Genomic DNA, 21,665 nt, shown 5'->3' on the forward strand with positions numbered 1-21,665 from the left:
AAAGGCACCAAAATGTCATCCAAAAGTAGGAAAAAGTGAGAATTAAAGAAAAATAAGTAGAAAACGAATACAGATAAAGCAAATCCTTCCATATAAAAGTAAGAAAGATCTGGTGGGAACTGTAATCACTGTCTATGTCAGTGTTTCCCAAGCAGGAAGGCTCCAGATGTTGCAAAACTACAACTCCCAGCATGTCCGGACAGCCAAAGGCTGTCCGGGCATGCTTTGAGTTGTAGTTTTGCAACAGCTGGGGGCACCCTGCTTGGGAAACACTGATCTATGTTGAGGACAGGAGCTTCTTCAGGGTCCAGTACAGTACACGTAATGTCCTAAAAAGTAACATGGAGCTGCCCTCAACTGGTGTCCAAAGGAGCAGGTGACCCTGGAACAGATAAAGCGTACAAAATATGTAATACCTCCCTATACTGTAGGGGGCGCTACCAGACACCAGTCAGTGCATACACTTCAGTAATACAGGTGGTTTACCGGTAAATTGCCCATTCTGATTGGTCAGATCTTCCAGCCATTGACACGTTTCACAGATCTGGACTGTCTGTAGTATTGCATGTTGAGTCTGGTTTCAACTTACAATGATCCAGAAAAGACCATTGTATGTTGAAACTATTGTAAGTTGAGGGATCACTGTAATAGGTGTAAGCGCCAGTTCCCAGCATGACACGTAAAAAGAAAAGAAACAACGTCTCCAGCTCAAAATCGATAAAAAATAGAAGTTTATTTCAACAGTGTTAAAAAAATGCAAATGAAACTCTAACGCATTTTGAACTATTAACCGCGCTTATTCATGAACAAAAGCTGTAAACAGTTTGAAATGCGATTTGATTTAATTTGTAAATTTTAAGGATTCTGATTTTTCCAACTTTCAATGTCTAATAACCTTCACATTTTTATCTCCTGAGAGCTGAAGAAATCATTTCTCTCCTTTTTGGCTCTATGAGGAAGAACATTCCGGATAACAGATGCAGCGCAGGAGAAATCAGTAAAAGGAGTAAACAGAATAGCAAAATCCACAAACAACTTTAGCTTTTATTTTCTTAGGCGGCGCATTCTCCTTCCGGGAGGATGGATATTGGACACCAGTGAACGTGAACCATCGGCCGTCAGCTTTGTTTTTCGCATTGTTAATCTGCTCGGAGAGCGGAGGATTCACAATAGTCATTACGTGGCATTTAACTTGTACTTAATGTTCAGGTAATTGCTGTTTTGGAACGAGAACAATATCCTACAATGGAGTGGATTCAAATTTAATGTCTGAGTTTAAGATAGACTTATGGAAAAAAAAAAAAGTACCTGAAAAGCCTGATCGCAGCGGGCACGCAGGGCATTACAATGTCAACAAGGCCATAAACCCGAAAACAAAGGGCACCTGATGGGAGAGCGAAAATCAGACCGCGGGTGACGTGTTGCAAGAGGAAAGTTCGGCAGGCGTCATTATGAGAGCTTATCCACAGGGCATTAGGAGCGGAATTACGCATTAATGTGATGTCACGCTCAGTGCCAAGGACTTACAGAGCCCAGGATTTCTGCTTAGGGACACATGCTGGGCACGGAGAGGCTGCTTTATTGCACAAAGATTGAGTTTCTTATTCAAAAAATATCAAAATATTGTCCGAAAAGGCAGGAAGGAAAAAATAAGTGATTTTTGGAGTCCTCTCCTGGTCTCAAATTAAAGGGCTACTACACTGGCCAGCATTCGGAACTAAATGTTCAGAGCACTGCGGGGGTCGGCCACGCCCCTTGTGGCATCACGGCCATGCCCCCTCAATGCAAGTCTATGGGAGGGGGCGTGACGGCCGTCACGCCCCCTCCCATTGACTTGCATTGAGGGGCCCCGGCCGTGTTGTCACAAAGGGGCAAGGCCGACCCCCGCAGCATGAAAACAGCATTCCGAACACTGGCCAGTGGTGTACCCATTTATACGAGGTGTCCACACTTTGCACATTTACACTGAGATGACTGGGGTGCACAGCTTAGAGAGAAAACATGATTTTATGATACTCCTTCGGGAGTTGTTTATGCTATATGTGTCTATGTTGGGTCCCCTAGAGGTTGTGAAGTGAATTGTAGCCTGTTAAGGATTTTGTTAGCATTTCATGATGATGTTGAAGGTGTTTAAAAAAGGAAATGGAAGGTGTTTAAAAAATGTACATAAAAGTAGTGATGAGCAGCAGGGTCCATATTTGAATTCGCCATATTTCACAAAAATTTTGAGGAATTTTAGTTTTATGTTCGCAAAATTCGCATATTGGCTATGTTTGTTCACTTTTTTGTTCCCATGCTAAAATTTGCATGCAAAATTCATTACGAATATATAGCACTATATTCTAATTATTCGCAAAATCGTGAAGTGACGATTTTCGCGATAGAAATTCGCATTAGGAATATTCGTGCTCAACACTACATAAAAGTAAGGGTGGACAGAAGAGATGAGTGAAGCTCTCAAAATTAGTTTTGGGAGTATAAGCGCTAATCAGCCACCAAATTCATTTTAGGAGCAGGGAGCCATGTCTTTTGACTGGAGTCCCTTCTACTGTACACTGAGTGGTAAGTCATACACTGCCACCTACCATCGCACAATCAATGGGCTAATAGTGTAGGGTGCTAAATTAACCACATACAGGAGCAGGTACTACTCTCAAGAGGCCTCTACACTGAGTGGCGAGTCCAACACCACCACCTACCTCTGGGCGGGTTCCATACATTTACTGAGCAAATAGTGTAGGGTGCCAATACTACATACAGGAGTGGGATCACCTCTGAAAAGGCAGGAATCTCTGCTCCTGTAAGTTTAATGGTGAGTCACACACTTTGTTTTATACTTCATACAAGAGCAGAGACTCCTTATAAAAGGCATTCACTGCCACGCATCTCAGGGGGGGGGGGTCAGGGACATACAGGATCAGGGACTCCTCTCAAAAGGCAGAAATACCTGCACCAGTGTCCTGAATGACATGGCATGCTATATACTGTAGTCTTTGACACTCATTTACATTTGATTGGTCGGGTGTAGCATAGATTTGTGAAGCCAAAGCTCAGCACTGTATGAATCATCATTCAGTCAACAGGATCAGGGACTCCTGTTTTGGACAGGAGTCCCTGCTTCTTTACATTGCAACTTACTAAACAATAATAATAATAATATTAATATTAATAATAATAATCTGGGTAAATGTACATTTTTGAGGAAATGTCTATTTTTCTTCCAATTTAGATTTACAAAATTCTCCTTATCTCCCAGCCAATATCTAGGTAGGCATGCTCAGTAACACCATTAGAGCCAGACCTCCCTCCTGTCTCAAAGACTGAAATATATCACTAAATATTTGGAGTATTTTGCACTGCACAAAAAGTATTAAAAGGAGTCAATCAATCGCTCTCACATCCTAAAGACAGAAGCGACTGTAACAGGTAGAATAACCATCATGGAATATTTATCATTTTTTACTAGATAATGTCTTCCTAAAAGCGAGGCAGAACGGTCCCTGCAGGCTTATAACTCTTTCTCTATCTATTTTATAGCGGAGCCTTAATTAAATTGATAAATATTCTCTCGCTCTCTCGTAAACCATAGTCCTAAGTGCAGGAACCTATCTGCTGCCATATTGGATCTTATGGCTCTCATTTTTTTTTTTTTTTTGCTACTTTAAAAGAGAAATCCAACAAAAATAACTTATCCCCTATCCACAGGATAGGAAATAAGTAGCTGATCGCAGAGGGCTCCGAGTGCATGCGATCACTGGGACGCTGATCAACTTTAACTACTAGGTCCAAAAAAACAGACAAAAAAAACCCCCTTCACATCTCCTGGAAAACCAACATGGCCTCCCTCAATAAAACCTCTGTATCAGTGGCCCCTAACCAGTGTCTTGTAACGTCACTCTCCCTAAGAGTTATGTAATCGTTACGATCATATTTGCTGCCAATTGGCATTATTGCAGATATAACCAGTTTGGATTATATAAGAGCACCGTCAAATATTTTTTTACATTTTCCTCATTTCTTATTGACTGAATGAGGCGAGGTCTACTGCTCAACTTGGACGGATTATGTCTGTGTTTGTGATAGATTTGTCTCAAATTTGTCTCAAATTTGTCTCAAATTTAACATAATAACATATTAGTGGTGGATGCACAACCCTACCAAATTTGGCTGAAGAGGATGATTACTCCTTCATAAGCTCTAAATTGTTCATCGTCGGTATGTCCAAAAGAGATAAGTAGTTTGAAGGGGTTGTACAGCGACAGAAACAACATGTGTGCAGCACCAAAATGTCATTTTAGCTGTTGTTTCTTCCTGTAAGCTGTGACGTCACATCACGTCACATCACAGCATGAGTGTCAGCCCATTCTCAGTCACAGTGTGTATGATGGTCATCATTAGTAGTGTTGAGCAGCATAGGCCATATTCGAATTCGCGAATATTCGCGAATATATGGACGAATATTCGTCATATATTCGCGCATATTCGTAATATTCACGTTTTATTTTCGCATATGCGAAAAGTAGAATATAAAAAAAATTGCATAAGCAAAAATTTGCATATGCAAATTTTCGTATATGCGAAAATTCGCACACCAGTCTCACACAGTAGTATTGGAGTCTTCTTTACACCACACAAGCTGGAAGCAGAGAGGGATGATCACTGTGATGTGTACTGTGAAAAAATAAATAAATAAAAATACGAATATTCGTAATTACGAATATATAGCGCTATATTCACGAATTCACGAATATGCGATATTCGCGAATAAAATTCGCATTGCGAATATTCGCGACCAACACTAATCAGGAGGGAGAGGCAGGGACCCACAAGGCTTGTATACCTCATGACAACTAAAAACAGGGGCGCCTGCCTTATCAAATCAGGCATGAAGCCAATGAGCTGTAAAACCAGCCCTCTCCTTCACATAACTGCTGTGCTGACACTAGGGGAAGAGAGAAAAGAGGAAAGAGAAAGTTGCTGCTTAAGCTGTGACGTGATGTCAAAGCTTACAGGAAGAAACCACTGCTTAAATGAGTGATCTGTTTACTTTGGATATTATTAATACTATATAGTAAGGTGCTTATACATATTGACATCATGCACAGGTTAATTTTGTTGCTGGACAACCCTTTTAAATCCGTTCTTCAATACAATGAAATGTGACGGTTTCATGCAACATATGCTGGAGCGTTTGTGTACCACATTTGTGTTGTTGCATGCGACATCACTCTCAGAGAACTGACATATTGCTGCTACCAAGTTTGTGCGCATGCGTGCGACATCTCTCTTCAAGAAACGACATATTGCAAAGTGGACATTGTCATTTCCAATAAAAAAAAGTGCGTCAAGAAGGGCTAAAGACGCTAACAAATGAGAAAATTAAATGTCACTTACGTTTGTATTTCCCAACCAGGGGTGATTCCAGCTGTTGAAAAACTCCCAGCATATAGTACAACCTAATTGATGAATGCAAATACAAAGCAACATGATACAAAGGAGTATATAGGTATAAAGCAACAAGATATACTTAGCTATGAAGCAAAAACCTGATGGAGCCTGGAGCTGGATATCTGTTTGCCATGACAGCCTTTCTTTTTTTCCATTGTCCCCCTGCCCCTGCACCATATTCATTTTTAAAATGGCTGAATAAACCTTTTGATTGGGCACTGTCATTTGAAGAAAAAAACGTCAAATGGCGTAGGCAGGTCAAGGCTAATCGTATTCTATCCTGGCTCTGTGCAACAGGAACGAGACAAAGTCACAATCCAGGTCTATGGGTTTGTTTTGGTCACGGGCACAGAGATCGGGGAGAGGGGGGCTCAGCTGCGGCAGTATTCTCCTGCCTAGTTCTAGTAATTGGTCGAGGCTCGAACACTCAGACTCCGACCGCTTTAAACTTTTGACATGTCCCTACAATATGCCAGGTGCACGGCATCAAGAACTCCAATTTTTATGACAGAAATCCAAAACAATATTGTGTCATGCAAATGCAAAATTGTGTACTTGTACTGCAACCACTGGGCGCCCCTATGTAGACATGTACTGAATATACAGAGGAACTTAAAGGAGAAGTCTCATACCTGGAAGTACAGAAAAATGTATCCCCTTTAAAGGGGTACTCCGGTGAAAACATTTTTTCTTTTAAATCAACTGGTGGCAGAAAGTTAAACAAATTTTGTAAATTATTTCTATTAAAAAGTCTTAATCCGTCCTGTACTTATTAGCTGCTGAATACTACAGAGGAAATTCTTTTCTTTTTGGAATGCTCTCTTATGACATCACGAGCACAGTTCTCTCTGCTGACGTTTTTATAATAATAATGCTTTATTTATTGTTGTCCTTAGTGGGATTTGAACCCAAGTCCCCAGCACTGCAAGGCAGTAGTGCTATTCACTGAGCCACCATGCTGCCCTTAGCATACATCTGCTATGCATGGTTGCTAAAATGGACAGAAATGTCAGCAGAGAGCACTGTGCTCGTGATGTCATCAGTGTTCCAAAAAGAAAGGAATTTCCTCTGTAGCATTCAGCAGCTAATAAGTACTGGAAGGATTAAGATTTTTTAGTAGAAGTAATTTACAAATATGTTTAACTTTCTGCCACCAGTTGATTTAAAAGAAAAAAGGTTTTCACCGGAGTACCCCTTTACGTTTTAGGTTGTGGGGGGTCCATCTGCTATTGCCCCCCATGATCTCCTATACAGAGCTTCAGCTCTCCCCTAGAGTGGTTCGTCACGACCCCCGCCCGAAGCTGTTGCAGCCCCGCCCCCTCCATATATCTCTTCGGCTCTTCCATAGAGATATATGGCGGGGGTGTGGCGGACTCCACTTCGGGTGGGCGTCATGACACGTCGGTCTGGGGGAGAGCTGGAGCCCCAGAAGATTGTGGGGGGCCCCAGCGGTCGGACCACCGTGATCTAAAACTTACTTATCCCCTATCCATATGTCCTGTTCTGTCCATATGGAGGAACTGTGTGATGTCATCATGTCCATATGGGGGAACTGTGTGATGTCATCATGTCCATATGGGGGAACTGTGTGATGTCATCATGTCCATATGGGGGAACTGTGTGATGTCATCATGTCCATATGGGGGAACTGTGTGATGTCATCATGTCCATATGGATGAACTGTGTGATGTCATCATGTCCATATGGGGGAACTGTGTGATGTCATCATGTCCATATAGAGGAACTGTGTGATGTCATCATGTCTATATGGAGGAACTGTGTGATGTCATCATGTCCATATAGAGGAACTGTGTGATATCATCATGTCCATATGGAGGAACTGTGTGATGTCATCATGTCCATATAGAGGAACTGTGTGATGTCATCATGTCCATATGGGGGAATGTGTGATGTCATCATGTCCATATAGAGGAACTGTGTGATGTCATCATGTCTATATGTAGGAACTGTGTGATGTCATCATGTCTATATGAAGGAACTGTGTGATGTCATCATGTCTATATGAAGGAACTGTGTGATGTCATTATGTCTATATGGAGGAACTGTGTGATGTCATCATGTCCATATAGAGGAACTGTGTGATGTCATCATGTCTATATGGAGGAACTGTGTGATGTCATCATGTCCATATAAAGGAACTGTATTATGTCATCATGTCTATATGGAGGAACTGTGTGATGTCATCATGTCCTATAGAGAAACTGTGTGATGTCATCATGTCCATATAGAGGAACTGTGTGATATCATCATGTCCATATGGGGGAATGTGTGATGTCATCATGTCCATATAGAGGAACTGTGTGATGTCATCATGTCTATATGTAGGAACTGTGTGATGTCATCATGTCCATATGGAGGAACTGTGTGATGTCATCATGTCCATATGGAGGAACTGTGTGATGTCATCATGTCCATATAAAGGAACTGTATTATGTCATCATGTCTATATGGAGGAACTGTGTGATGTCATCATGTCTATATGTAGGAACTGTGTGATGTCATCATGTCCATATGGAGGAACTGTGTGATGTCATCATGTCTATATGGAGGAACTGTGTGATGTCATCATGTCTATATGAAGGAACTGTGTGATGTCATCATGTCTATATGAAGGAACTGTGTGATGTCATCATGTCTATATGGAGGAACTGTGTGATGTCATCATGTCCATATGGAGGAACTGTGTGATGTCATCATGTCTATATGGAGGAACTGTGTGATGTCATCATGTCTATATGGAGGAACTGTGTGATGTCATCATGTCCATATGGAGGAACTGTGTGATGTCATCATGTCCATATGGAGGAACTGTGTGATGTCATCATGTCTATATGGAGGAACTGTGTGATGTCATCATGTCTATATGGAGGAACTGTGTGATGTCATCATGTCTATATGGAGGAACTGTGTGATGTCATCATGTCCATATGGAGGAACTGTGTGATGTCATCATGTCCATATAAAGGAACTGTATTATGTCATCATGTCTATATGGAGGAACTGTGTGATGTCATCATGTCCATATGGATGAACTGTGTGATGTCATCATGTCTATATGGAGGAACTGTGTGATGTCATCATGTCCATATGGATGAACTGTGTGATGTCATCATGTCTATATGGAGGAACTGTGTGATGTCATCATGTCCATATGAAGCAAAATCTCTGAAGAATGTTTCCTGCACCTTGTAGAAAGTATGCCATCAAGAATATCCGCAAAAGTAGGCCCAATTGCTAGTTTTGGTGGCCAGGTCATTTATGGCACCTCCTAAATGTTGGTTGTTGTGTGGCCAACATTGTATGATGGAAAACTTTTACCTAAGAAGCATTACTTCTAGTTGAGAATAAATCCTAAATTTGGCATCTGCCATATGTAGACAGCAGACTGGAGCTTACAGGGATCAAACCCACAATATTGGTGTTATTAGCACCACGCTCTAACCAACTCAGCTAACTGGCCACATGTAGTTAAAGGCATATAGAGGTATAGTATAGTCCCATACAGTACAGCAGAGCACCATACAGTACAGCAAAGCCCCATACAGTACAGCAGAGCCCCATACAGTACAGCAGAGCACCATACAGTACAGCAGAGCCCCATACAGTACAGCAGAGCCCCATACAGTACAGCAGAGCCCCATACAGTACAGCAGAGCCCCATACAGTACGGCAGAGCACCATACAGTACAGCAGAGCCCCATATAGTACATCAGAGCCCCATACAGTACAGCAGAGCACCATACAGTACAGCAAAGCCCCATACAGTACAGCAGAGCCCCATACAGTACAGCAGAGCACCATACAGTACAGCAGAGCCCCATACAGTACAGCAGAGCACCATACAGTACAGCAGAGCCCCATACAGTACAGCAGAGCCCCATACAGTACAGCAGAGCACCATACAGTACAGCAGAGCCCCATATAGTACATCAGAGCCCCATACAGTACAGCAGAGCCCCATACAGTACAGCAGAGCACCATACAGTACAGCAGAGCCCCATACAGTACAGCAGAGCACCATACAGTACAGCAGAGCCCCATACAGTAAAGCAGAGCCCCATACAGTACAGCAGAGCCCCATACAGTACAGCAGAGCCCCATGTAGTACAGCAGAGCCCCATACAGTACAGCAGAGCACCATACAGTACAGCAGAGCCCCATATAGTACAGCAGAGCCCCATACAGTACAGCAGAGCACCATACAGTACAGCAGAGCCCCATACAGTACGGCAGAGCACCATACAGTACAGCAGAGCACCATACAGTACGGCAGAGCACCATACAGTACGGCAGAGCACCATACAGTACAGCAAAGCCCCATACAGTACAGCAGAGCCCCATACAGTACAGCAGAGCACCATACAGTACAGCAGAGCACCATACAGTACAGCAGAGCCCCATACAGTACAGCAGAGTCCCATACAGTACAGCAGAGCACCATACAGTACAGCAGAGCCCCATATAGTACAGCAGAGCCCCATACAGTACAGCAGAGCACCATACAGTACAGCAGAGCACCATACAGTACAGCAGAGCCCCATTGTAGTACAGCAGAGTCCCATACAGTACAGCAGAGCACCATACAGTACAGCAGAGCCCCATACAGTATGGCAGAGCACCATACAGTACAGCAGAGCCCCATACAGTACAGCAGAGCACCATACAGTACAGCAGAGCCCCATACAGTACAGCAGAGCACCATACAGTACAGCAGAGCACCATACAGTACAGCAGAGCCCCATACAGTATGGCAGAGCACCATACAGTACAGCAGAGCCCCATACAGTACAGCAGAGCCCCATACAGTACGGCAGAGCACCATACAGTACAGCAGAGCCCCATACAGTACAGCAGAGCCCCATACAGTACGGCAGAGCACCATACAGTACGGCATAGCCCCATACACCTCTATGTTGCTGTATACCATTATATGCATAGGACCTGTAGTCGACCTTCATGGCGTGTCATCCCGCTCTGTAGACTAGTAATTCATTTAGACATTTAGAAAGCAAAAACGCGGCTCGTAAATGACCTTTCTTCAGCCACGAGCTTCATTTCCATTAAGCGCCGAGCAGATTCTGCGCGAGTCCTCGTGGTAATTATCATTACTCCAGCCATGACAGATCTAAACAAGACAATCATTTATTACTGTGTGATAAGAGCACCATAAACCGTGCGGCTGTACACGTGGCGTGCGCTCTCAGCTCAGCTATGCGCTCCTCAAGTATTTATGAATGCCGCCATGCCCATGAACTTATTACTTAGCATTACTTTAACCTTTCGCTGTCATTGCCTTGTTTGTCCTGAGGTGAGGGATATATACTGCCTGGCAGCTCCACATTTGTATATTTTATTATATGTAGCGGAATGACATTATGTAGAAAAGATACGAATAGCATTATCCTTAAAGGGGTACTCTGCCCCTAAACATCTTATCCCTTATCCTAAGGATAGGGGATAAGATGTCTGATCGCGGGGGGTCCACCACTGGGGACCCCTGCAATCTCCTTGCTGCACTCGGCGTTTGTATAGAGCGTTTCGTGCAGCTCCAGAGGCTTATGATGTCACGCCCTCTTAATGCAAGTCTATGGGAGGGGGTGTGATGGGAGGGGGCCATCACGCACCCTCCCATAGACTTGCATTGAGGGGGCGTGGCTGTGACATCACAAACGCGGTGTTGCCGAGACAAGCCTCCGCTCCGCATCGCCAGTCATTCGCGAAATTCACTCTGTGCACCGGATGTCTGGTGTGCTGCAGTCATGATCGCGGGGGTCCCCAGCAACGAGACCCCTGCCATCAGACATCTTATCCCTTATCCTTTGGATAGGGGATAAGATGTCTAGGGGCGGAGTACCCCTTTAAGGAACCCATCGGATTCTGTCTGCCGAGAAGTTTCATAAGCTTGGAAATGTTCTATGTAACATCTGCTCAGTATTTCATATATTACAGTTTTACCTCCAGAGCTGAACTTCTCTTCACTTGAGGCAGGAATTTGCAACCATCTCTGCCATTTTTAAGCCAGTGTTTTCCTAACCAGTGTGCCTTCAGTTGTTGCAGAACTACAACTCCCAGCATTCTGGTGGGGAATCTCTGGTCTAGATGTTGGGTATTTTACAATGGGCCCAACCAGGTTTTTGCTTCATAGCTAATTAGATCTTGTTGCTTTATCTCTATTTACTCCTTTTGTATCATGTTGCTTTGTATTGTCTTTATCAATTAGGTAATCCATATCTTCTCACTTAATGTGCGTGAACCTTTTTATTCAGCATTTTTGCACATTTGAAAATTTTTTTAGGAACTTCTGAAAAGAAAAAAAAATGCACCTTGAATCCTATAAAGGGTTTTAAGATTTTTTTTCCAAAAAGTTAAGGGAATCATAGAGCAACCAGATCTGGGCTGTTCCACTAATTCTAAGCCAGTGTTTCCCAACCAGTATGCCTCCAGCTGCTGCAGAACTACAACTCCCAGTATTCCTGGCAGCCTTTGGTTTTTGCTTGATAGCTAAGTATATCCTGTTGCTTTATCCCTATTTACTCCTTTGCATTATGTTGCTTTGTCCTCGTCTTTATCATGTAGGTTAAACTATATCTTCTCACTTAGTTATTGTGTGTGAACCTATTTATTCTGCACTCATTTGCACATTTGGGAAATTTTATTTAGCTACTCGAAAATGCATCTTGAATCCTATAAAGGGCATTAATAGCTCCTTTCTGACAGTTAAAGGAATCATAGTGTAACCAGATCTGGGTGTTTTCACTATTTCTTAGCCAATGTTTCTCAACCTGTATGCCTTTAGCTGTGACAAAACTACAACTCCCAGCAGGCAGAGACACCCAACGGCAAAGTGAGAAGATATTGTTTATTAAATTGATAAAGACAATACAAAGAAACATGATACAAAGGAGTAAATATGGATAAAGCAACAAGATATACTTCGTTATGACGCAAAACCTGGTGGAGCCTGCTGATGAATATCCAACATCTAAACCGTGTTTCCCAAGCATGCTGGGAGTTGTAGTTTTGCAATAACTGGAGGCACACTGGTTGGGAAACACAGCTCTGAGCATTGCTGTTGGTCTCCCATCCACTTCGCAGACCACAGTACATGCTGCTTAGCACAGTTGGAGATTTAGTTTTGCAACTGGAGGCACACTGGTTGGGAAACACCACTCTGAGCATTGCTGTTGGTCTCCCATCCACTTCTTGGGAAACACTGTTCTAGGCCAGGCAAAGGCAACCTACGGCACTGCAGATGTTTTGGACTAAATCTCCCAGGATGCTTTGACAGCAATTTGGCTGTGAAAGCATCATGGGAGATGAAGTCCAAAACATCTGTAGAGCCGTAGGTTGCCTATGCCTGCCCTAGGATATAGGGAGTTGTCCTTGGTCACCCAGTCACCCGCATTCACATAGGTATACACAGATATAGATATAGGTTTAGAAATTGTGGGTGTGTTTGGAGCGGGGAGAGAGGCACTTAGCTGAGCGCTCTTCTCTCTGTCCTTTGTGCGCACAACAGGAGACTGTCTCATAGACTTACATTAGGTGTCTGTCTTGGTCACAAGTACAATGCTGGGAGAGAACACTCTTAGCGCAATTGCCTTGAGTGTTGTAGCCTCAATACAATCTCTGTTCCATCTTGATGTGATGATTTCTCCCCTCAACCCATTTGCAAGACATTCAGTGATTGAGGTACTCCAGTGTTTCCCAACCAGGGTGCCTACAGCTGTTTCAAAACTACCGACAGTCGAAGACCATCCAGGAATGCTGGGAGTTGTAGTTTTGCAACAGCTGGTGGAACCCTGGTTGGGAAACACTGCTCTACTAAAGAGAGTAATGGGACACTGCTATAGAGCTTAGACAATGGATGATAATGTATCTAAAATTAAAGGGATTCTGTAGAGGAAAAAAAAAATTGAAATCATAAAGTTATCCAGATTTGTAAATTACTTCTATATAAAAATCTTAATCCTTCCAGTACTGTCCAATCTGCTGTATACTCCAGAGGAAGTCGTGTAGTTCTTTCCAGTCTGACCACAGTGCTCTCTGCTGACACCTCTGTCCATGTCGGGAACTGTCCAGAGCAGGAGAGGTTTGCTATGGGGATTTGTTCCTGCTCTGAACAGTTCCTGAAACGGACAGAGGTGTCAGCAGAGTGCACTGTGGTCAGACTGGACAGAGCTACACAACTTCCTGTGGAGCGTACAGCAGCTGATAAGTACTGGAAGGGTTAAGATATTATAATAGAAGTAATTTACAAATCTGGATAATTTTCTGACACTAGTTTATCTGAAAACATTTTTCTTAATATTGTTCTTAGATTAGCGAGATTACAGTAAAGCAAAGCAAAAGAAGAAAGTAAAAAACGGTTTTTGTAATGGAAACAGATTCTAAAAATACTGCGTGTTCCTCGCTGCGTAGAATATATTAATTAGTAATCAGCTTTGTGATATTATTCACCATGCCATGCATATTCAGAGTGGTACTGTACATATCTGTGCAGAGAGGAAACATAATATGCATCAGTGATCTTTAAAAAAAAAAAAAATTCCCTAAAGGCAGAGAGGACCATGGGGAAATGACAGGAATTACAGTGTACATCTTCGCTGGAGGGTACACAGTGTAAATTATACCGGGGAGATGTTAAAGTGTCGCAGTATCGGTATAATGAGAGTTCCGGCCCAGATCTGGGTGTTCTATGATTCCCTAGACTCTCGGAAAGGAGCTATCAATAGCATTTGTAGGATTCAAGAAGCGTTCTTTTTTATTAGTTCCTTAAAAAACTAATACTCAAATGTGCAAGAGTGGCGACTAAAAAAAGGTTCAGGGAAGATAAAGTTTAACCTAATTGATAAAGACAAATACAAAGCAACATGATACAAAGAAGTAAAGAGGGATAAAGCAACATGATACCCTGTTTCCCCGAAAATATACCCTACCCTGAAAATAAGCCTGCAATATAAGCCCTACCTCGAAAATAAGACCTAGGCCAGGGGTACTCAACTTGCTTGGTTTCCAGTAATGATGACCGGAACGCTACCCCCCCCTCCCCTCCACCCCCTTTGGCTAGTCCCTTGGCAAGTTAAATAAGCCGGGGAAGGGACGCTGTCGCTTTAAAACGTCCGCATGTATGCACGCCCGACGTCACGGACTTGTCCCTGCCCCGGCTGCTAAGCAGCAGAAGGAGATCCCGCCGCCGAGAGCTGCAGCTTCAGTTGCGGACGCTATGAAGGTGGGGTAGTGCTGATTTCCGCTGGGGACGAAATGAGTATTTTATTATGGCAGAGGGGTTGGGGGCACTGTAGGAGTGTGGAGGACGACAGGGGAAGTGGAGGATGGGGGGGCTGTAGCAATGTGGAGGATGGGGGGCTGCAGGAGTGTGGAGGATGAGTGGCTGTAGCAATGTGGAGGATGGGGGGGCTACAGAAGTGTGGAGGATGGGGGGCTGCAGGAGTGTGCTCAGACCCCCATCCTCCACACTGCTACAGCCCCCCATCCTCCACACTGCTACAGCCCCCCATCCTCCCACAGCCCCCCATCCTCCACAGCCCCCATCCTCCACACTCCCACAGCCCCCCATCCTCCACGCTCCTGCAGCCCCCCCATAAATAAATAAGCCCTACCCTCAAAATAAGCCCTAGTGTGTTTTTTGTGACTAAAATGAATATAAGACCCGGTCTTATTTTCGGAGAAACATGGTATACGTAGGGATGAAGCCAAAACCTGGTGGTGACCAATGTTGAATATTCAACATCTAGACAAGTGTTTCCAAACTAGGACACCTCAAACTGTTGCAAAACTACAACTCCCAGCATACTGGGAGTTTTAGTTTTGCATCAGCTGAAGGCGTTCTGGTTGGTAAAGTTGATAAAGACAAATACAAAGCAACATGATACAAAGGAGTAAACAGGGGGATTTCTATAAGTATTTACAACTCCGTTCCTTTACGACACCTATAGACTTACCCTCAGCGACGGACATCCCCCACATGAGTCATCTTTTTTTCAATAACCCCCATTTACAGAAAGGTTTATCCTTATTCTATTTAGAGTTAACACCACAAACGGGAAACCTTCCACAATGTATGAGATGGGAAGCAGACTTGTCTCATACATTTTCGAAACAACAGTGGGAATACACGTACACACTAACTAGACAGACTTCTAAGTGTACCTCCTTTATAGAGGTTACCAGGAAGATACTCTATAGATGATACCTAACCCCAGCAAAACTATCTAAACTTTTTCCAGAGCAGTCCAATCTATGTTGGAGATGCGGCAACAAAGAGGGCACTCTTTACCATGTGTGGTGGGATTGTGAAAAACGAAACAGATTTTGGCAACAGATTGAACTGTTCTTAAAAAAACATACTGGGAGTAACAATCCCATGGGAACCAGAAGTGGTACTCTTACTGTGACGGTTGGAAGATTTGCCAGTTCCTGATTTGGTAGTAATTGTAAATTTTATAACAATTGCAAAAAATAAAATAGCAACTAAATGGAGACAATCGGAACTCCCAAGTCTTTGTAACTTAGTCAACTTAATGCACCAAACCTGTAGAATGGAGTATAATATATCTAAATCCTCAAATAACACCTTAAAGGAAAACTGTCACATATTTTCTCCCGCACTATCTACATGTACTGGTGGATAGTGCGGGAGACGCTGATTAAAATGAGCCCTACCTTGGTCTGATCCGCTCCGCCGTTCGCCTGCCATTGTAGTTTTAATCTCAGTGTATATCCGGCTGTAACTGGCAAAGGCGGTGCTTCTGCGGGCTAACGGACACTGACGTCAGTGCCGCTCATGAATATTCATCCCTCCCTTTGGTTAGGAGCGGCGAAGAGAGGGAGAACAGGAGGGAGGAATATTCATGAGCGGCGCTGACATCAGTGTCAGTTAGCCCGCAGAAGCCTCGCCTTTGCCAGTTACAGCCGGATATACACGAAGATTAAAACTACAATTGCGGGCAAACGGCGGAGTGGATCAGACCAAGGTAGGGCTCGTTTTTAATCAGCGTCTCCCGCACTATCCACCAATACCGGTGGATATTGCGGGAGAAAATATGTGACAGTTTTCCTTTAAGCTTTGCCTACTTATGGTCTAAATGGTTGGCATATAAGCCCCTGGCAGATGAGCAATTAACTTGTTGAGTGATGGATTCATGGTGGTCTGCAAAGGTCTGGAAAACGGACCTAGGAAATTAAGAAGCTGTAATATAAATAATAAAGTAATATCATTAATATAATGAATTGGAAATAATACCTACCTTATGGGTAGTAAGAAGTACTTAATACGATAATTTATTTAAGTTAATTTGGTATGTGTTCGCTTTTTCTTTTGGTAATACCTGGTTTTGTTTTTGTTTTTTTGTTTTTTGTTTTTTCATTTTGTGTAGTATAATTTTTTTTTCCTTGTCTACGTTACTATAACGATGATCGTATGTATGTAATTTTGAAAAACAACTAATAAAAAAAAAAAAAATAAAGGAGTAAACAGGGATAAAGCAACAAGATATACTTAACTATGGAGCAAAAACCTGGTGGAGCCAAATGTTAAATTATTATTAATAATAATAATTTCAATGTTATTGAAATTATTATTCAACATCTGGACAAGTGTTTCCCAACTAGGACACCTCCAGCTGTTGTAAAACTAAAACTCCCAACATGCTGGGAGTTGAAGTTTTGCATCAGCTGAAGGCATACTGGTTGGGAAAACATTGGCTTAGAATTAGTGGAAACACCCAGATCTGGTTGCTCTATGATTCTCTTAACTGTAGGAAAGGAGCTATCAATACCTTTTATAGGATTCAAGATGCATTTCCAAGTCGTTTCCCCAAAAAGTTTCTCAAAATGTGCAAAAGTTTAGAATAAATAGGTTCACATATTATAAGTGAGAAGAAATAGTTTAACCTAATTCATACAAATACAAAGCAACATGATACAAAGGGGGAGCAGGTAATAAAGCAACAAGATATTAAATATCCAAAATATAAACCAGTGTTTCCCCACCAGTGTGCCTCCAGATGTTGTGTAACAACTCCCAACCAAGGTCCTGCAGACCCAAAATGCGTCCTGTACTTGTTATTACTTTGGTGGAAGCAATAAAACTCCTTTTAACTGCACCTAAGAAGCAGGATTATCCTTGTTGCTATCTATAAGGTAGGGAAAAAGTATCCGATCTTATTTCTGAGACCCCTTGCGATCTCCAGTATGGGGCCCTGGCTCTCCCCTACATGGAGCAGTTGGGTTGGGACGTGCTTTGGAGATACACAAGCGCTGTACTTTGGTATCTTCTGTGCTTCCATAGACATTAATGGAATGGAGCGCCTACCCAACAGGGGAGAGCCCAGACCCTGAACTGAAGATCGTGTGGGGGGGTCTCAGCATAAATGGTTGACACTACACAATTTCCGACTGAATTTTTGGTAAAAATTCCACCGCACAAAGGTTAACATGCAGGGGAATGGGTTTTCTGTGAACCCATTCACACTGCAGAGTTTTCTGGTCAGAATTTCCAACATAGAATTCCAATAAAAAAATTCCACCAGAACTTTGAACCTGCCCAATGTTCTGTCGGAATTCACGCTGCAGACATTGGACCACAATGTCCGTGCAGCCAGTGCCGACTGAATCAGTCCGTGCCAGCCGCACTTGTGTGAAAGTAACTGAAGCTTTATCATTTAAAAGATAAATAAATACATATAGTAATCATACTAACAACAACTACTACTGCTATTATTATTATTATTATTCTGTATATATATATATATATATATATATATATATATATATATATATATATGTATAAATATCAGAACTACAAAAAAAAATGAAACATGTAGGACCAAATATTAACAGATTTAAGGGGGCTATCCAGGAATCGAAAAACAGAAATAATTTATTTCAAAGACCGCTCCCTGTCTGTCTCCAGGTGGGGTGTGGTTCTGCAGCTCAGTTCCATTCAAGTGAATGGAGCCAAGCTGTAATACAACACCCAAAGTGGAGACAGACAGGGAGCGGTCTTTGAAATAAATTAGCTCTGTTTTTCGATTCCTGGATACCCCCATACACATTCTTAACCTGTTAACCTTCATATCTCACTCAAAAATAAAAAAATAAAAATGCAGAGCATCATAATTCAGTTTGAAAAAAACTAAATCAAATATTTATAAAAATAAATAAATAACTAAACTACAATGTAAATTACATTCCCCACTAGATGTCATTATACAGATTTAACCATATGCATTCCAATGCTTAGTGTTGTTCATCACAAACATGTTACTACCCAACAGCACACAATCTGGCCAGGCACGGTATTGCAAGTAAACTATTTTTTATAATAATGATATTTAATAGTGTATAGTTAGTGATATCTAATTTAGGTCATATTTTAAAGTCTGTATTGAAGCTGCAAGACCCAGATCATCACTGCATGACTGAGCCAAACGTAGATCGCAACACAGTATCCATCTAAAGCTGACCTATCTCCATCTATTAAAACAAATTGACCCATTTTCGATAGTTTACAGCTTGTTTTATACCAACATGAAGCGAAGCTGCAAGAGATTGTTAACGGAATCGAAACTTGGATAGGGGACGCTAAGAAAAGTAAGAATCTACGAAAGACAGCAAAAATGTAGAACTTTACTGTTCAAGAGAGAATGACCATATTGGAGGAAGGTGGAATGGTTCACATATGTTTTTTTTTTATCTGGCCACTAGCTTCTTCACTTTGACATCCCAAATACTTGTCTGGTAGAATGCATAGTTCTATCATATATAAAATATGTGTATATTTTATTTAAATTTATATGAATATATGAAGGATACAATGAATTAGTGTTTGGCTTTATTCATCAAATAGTGAAGCGGCGTTTCGGCGTCAGCCGAAACATCGCTTTACTATTTGATGAATGAAGCCAAACACTAATTCATTAAATCTTTTGGAGTGCTGCTGGATTTTTTTTGTAAATATATATATATATATATATATATATATATATATATATATATATATGAAATAATTAATCTATTTTAATAAGAACTGAAGAAACAATACTGTTCATGACTGTGATTTGTGGTATAAACTCTCCATAACAAATCAGTGGGTGTATATATTATATATATATATATATTTATTAAAGCATATAAAAGAAAAAAAAAGTGAATCCATCACACCATAACACAGAGAAACTGGTTTAAGTAAACATTTTTTATTTTTTTCTAATTTTTTGTCTACTTACTGGGAAGAGTTTCTTTCATTATTTACTCTGAGAGAGAACATTGTGACATAAATCTTCTCTGAGATTGTCTTCTGAAGAGAGAAGAAAATAAAATAATTTTCACCGGGTTTTCTGGATTACCACCAAGTGCCGATGAAACCTCTGAGATACAGAGAACTCCAAATAATCCCAGAGTTTCTCCATTCAGGCCGGTTTACTTTATAGATTTCCCTTTTCTGTACTTCATTGTTTCTGTATGCAGCATACAGAGACATACATGGCTGCCTACAGTGACATATAGTCCTTGCTGGATTCATAAAGATGTACAAAATACAGGAAGGAAGGCAGGAAAGAGAGGAAGGAACAAAGGAAGGAAGGGGAGGATAAAGGAAGGGAGAAGGAAAAAAGAAGAAGGAGGTAGAGGGAGGATGAAGGGAGGAAAGAAGGAAGGAAGGAGGATACAAAGAAAGAAAGGAAGGGAGGGAGAAAGAGAGGGAAAGAAGAGAAATGTAGGAAAAAACACGAAAAAGGCCTGGAAAGAAGGAAGAAAGGATAAAAAGAAGCAAGGAGGGATGGGAAAGGTAAGAGGAGGAGGGAGAGGGAGGAGCAAATAATAAAAGGAAAGTATTACAAGTAGCGCAGAAGCCAGACGTGCTGGCCGCGAGGGCACTCCTGTCCCGTCCTCCCGTGCTGGCTCAGCTGTGGTTCGCATAGTGCGACGCGCCCGCATGCGAACACCTGGCCGTCAATCACCTCCCCGTCTCTGTCCCCTCCACTGTCCCTGGCTGCTGGCACATGCGTCCCCGCCTCCTAGGGCGCGCATGATGGCTTCCTGTGATTTAAAGAGCCAGTGCACCATTGATTGTTGCTTATCTGGTCCTGACCTTGTTTAACCCCACACTTCCTTTTGCTGGATCTTTGTGCCATTACAGGCTAAGAGAAAGCGTTCTGTTTGTGTCTTGCCTTGCTGTGTATCTGACCCCATTGCTATGTATCCTGACCTTGCTCCTGTGCCGTCTGCCCTCTGACCTCTTGCTATGGGACCTGACCTTGCTACAGTGCCACCAGCCCTGACCTCTTGCCAGTCCCTCACTACGACTTTGTCTCATTCCTTCTGTGCCACGCATCTCCTCAGCAGCCTTTGTGGACGAGTCGTGCCAGGGGTAGCGACCTGGGAGCCGCCTGCCACAGCAAGTCCATCCCATTTTGCGGCAGCTCTGGTGAAAACCAACGGCTCCTTAGACTCTGCTCCCTGGTACGGCTCACGTATCGTCCACAACAGGTATAGTGGATCCACACCACCTATCGTTACAGAAAGAAGAGGAAGGAAGGAAGGAAGGAATAAAAAAAATAAAGAAAAGAATTAAGGAATGAAGGAATAAGGGGAGTGAGGGAGGATGAAAGGAAGTATGGAGGAAAGTAAAGAAAAAAGACAATAAGGAAGGAATAAAGAACAAAGGAAGGATAGGAAAGGAAGTGAAGCAGGAGCAGGGAAGCAAAGGAAGGATCAAGGGTAGGGAAGGAGGGAAGAAAGAAATTAAGAAAGGAAGGTGAGAGAGGGAAGGGGAATGAATGAAAGGAAAGAAGAAGAAAGAAAGGAAGAAAAGAAAAAAGGAAGGAAAGAAAGAAAGAATGAAGGAATAAGGGGAGTGAGGTAGGAAGAAAGGAATTATTGAGGAAAGTAAAGAAAAAATGAAAGGAAGGAAGGAAGGAAAAAAGAAGGAAGGGAGGATAGGAAGGGGAGGAAGGGGCAGGGGAGCAAAGGGAAAAAGGGAAAGGAAGGAAGGAGGGAAGAAAGACATGAAGAAGGAAGGTAGGATTGGAAAGACAGGAGAATAAGAGAGGGAAGAGGAAGGAATGAAGGGAAAGAAGGAGGGAAAAAGGAAAGAAGGAAGGAAGGAAAGAAGGGAGGAAGAAAGGAAGGAAGGAGAAAAAATGGAAGGAAATAATAAAGGAACAAAGCAA

At 42.3% G+C, this 21,665-nt stretch overlaps 1 protein-coding gene across 5 annotated transcripts in view; it reads left to right on the forward strand.

The window, feature by feature from the left end:
- LRFN2 (leucine rich repeat and fibronectin type III domain containing 2) overlaps positions 1-21,665 on the forward strand; it is a 582,573-nt gene that overhangs the window by 416,217 nt on the left and 144,691 nt on the right. The window lies entirely within an intron of this gene.

This window comes from Hyla sarda, chromosome 3 (assembly GCF_029499605.1).
Source record: "Hyla sarda isolate aHylSar1 chromosome 3, aHylSar1.hap1, whole genome shotgun sequence".
Lineage (NCBI taxonomy): Eukaryota > Metazoa > Chordata > Amphibia > Anura > Hylidae > Hyla > Hyla sarda.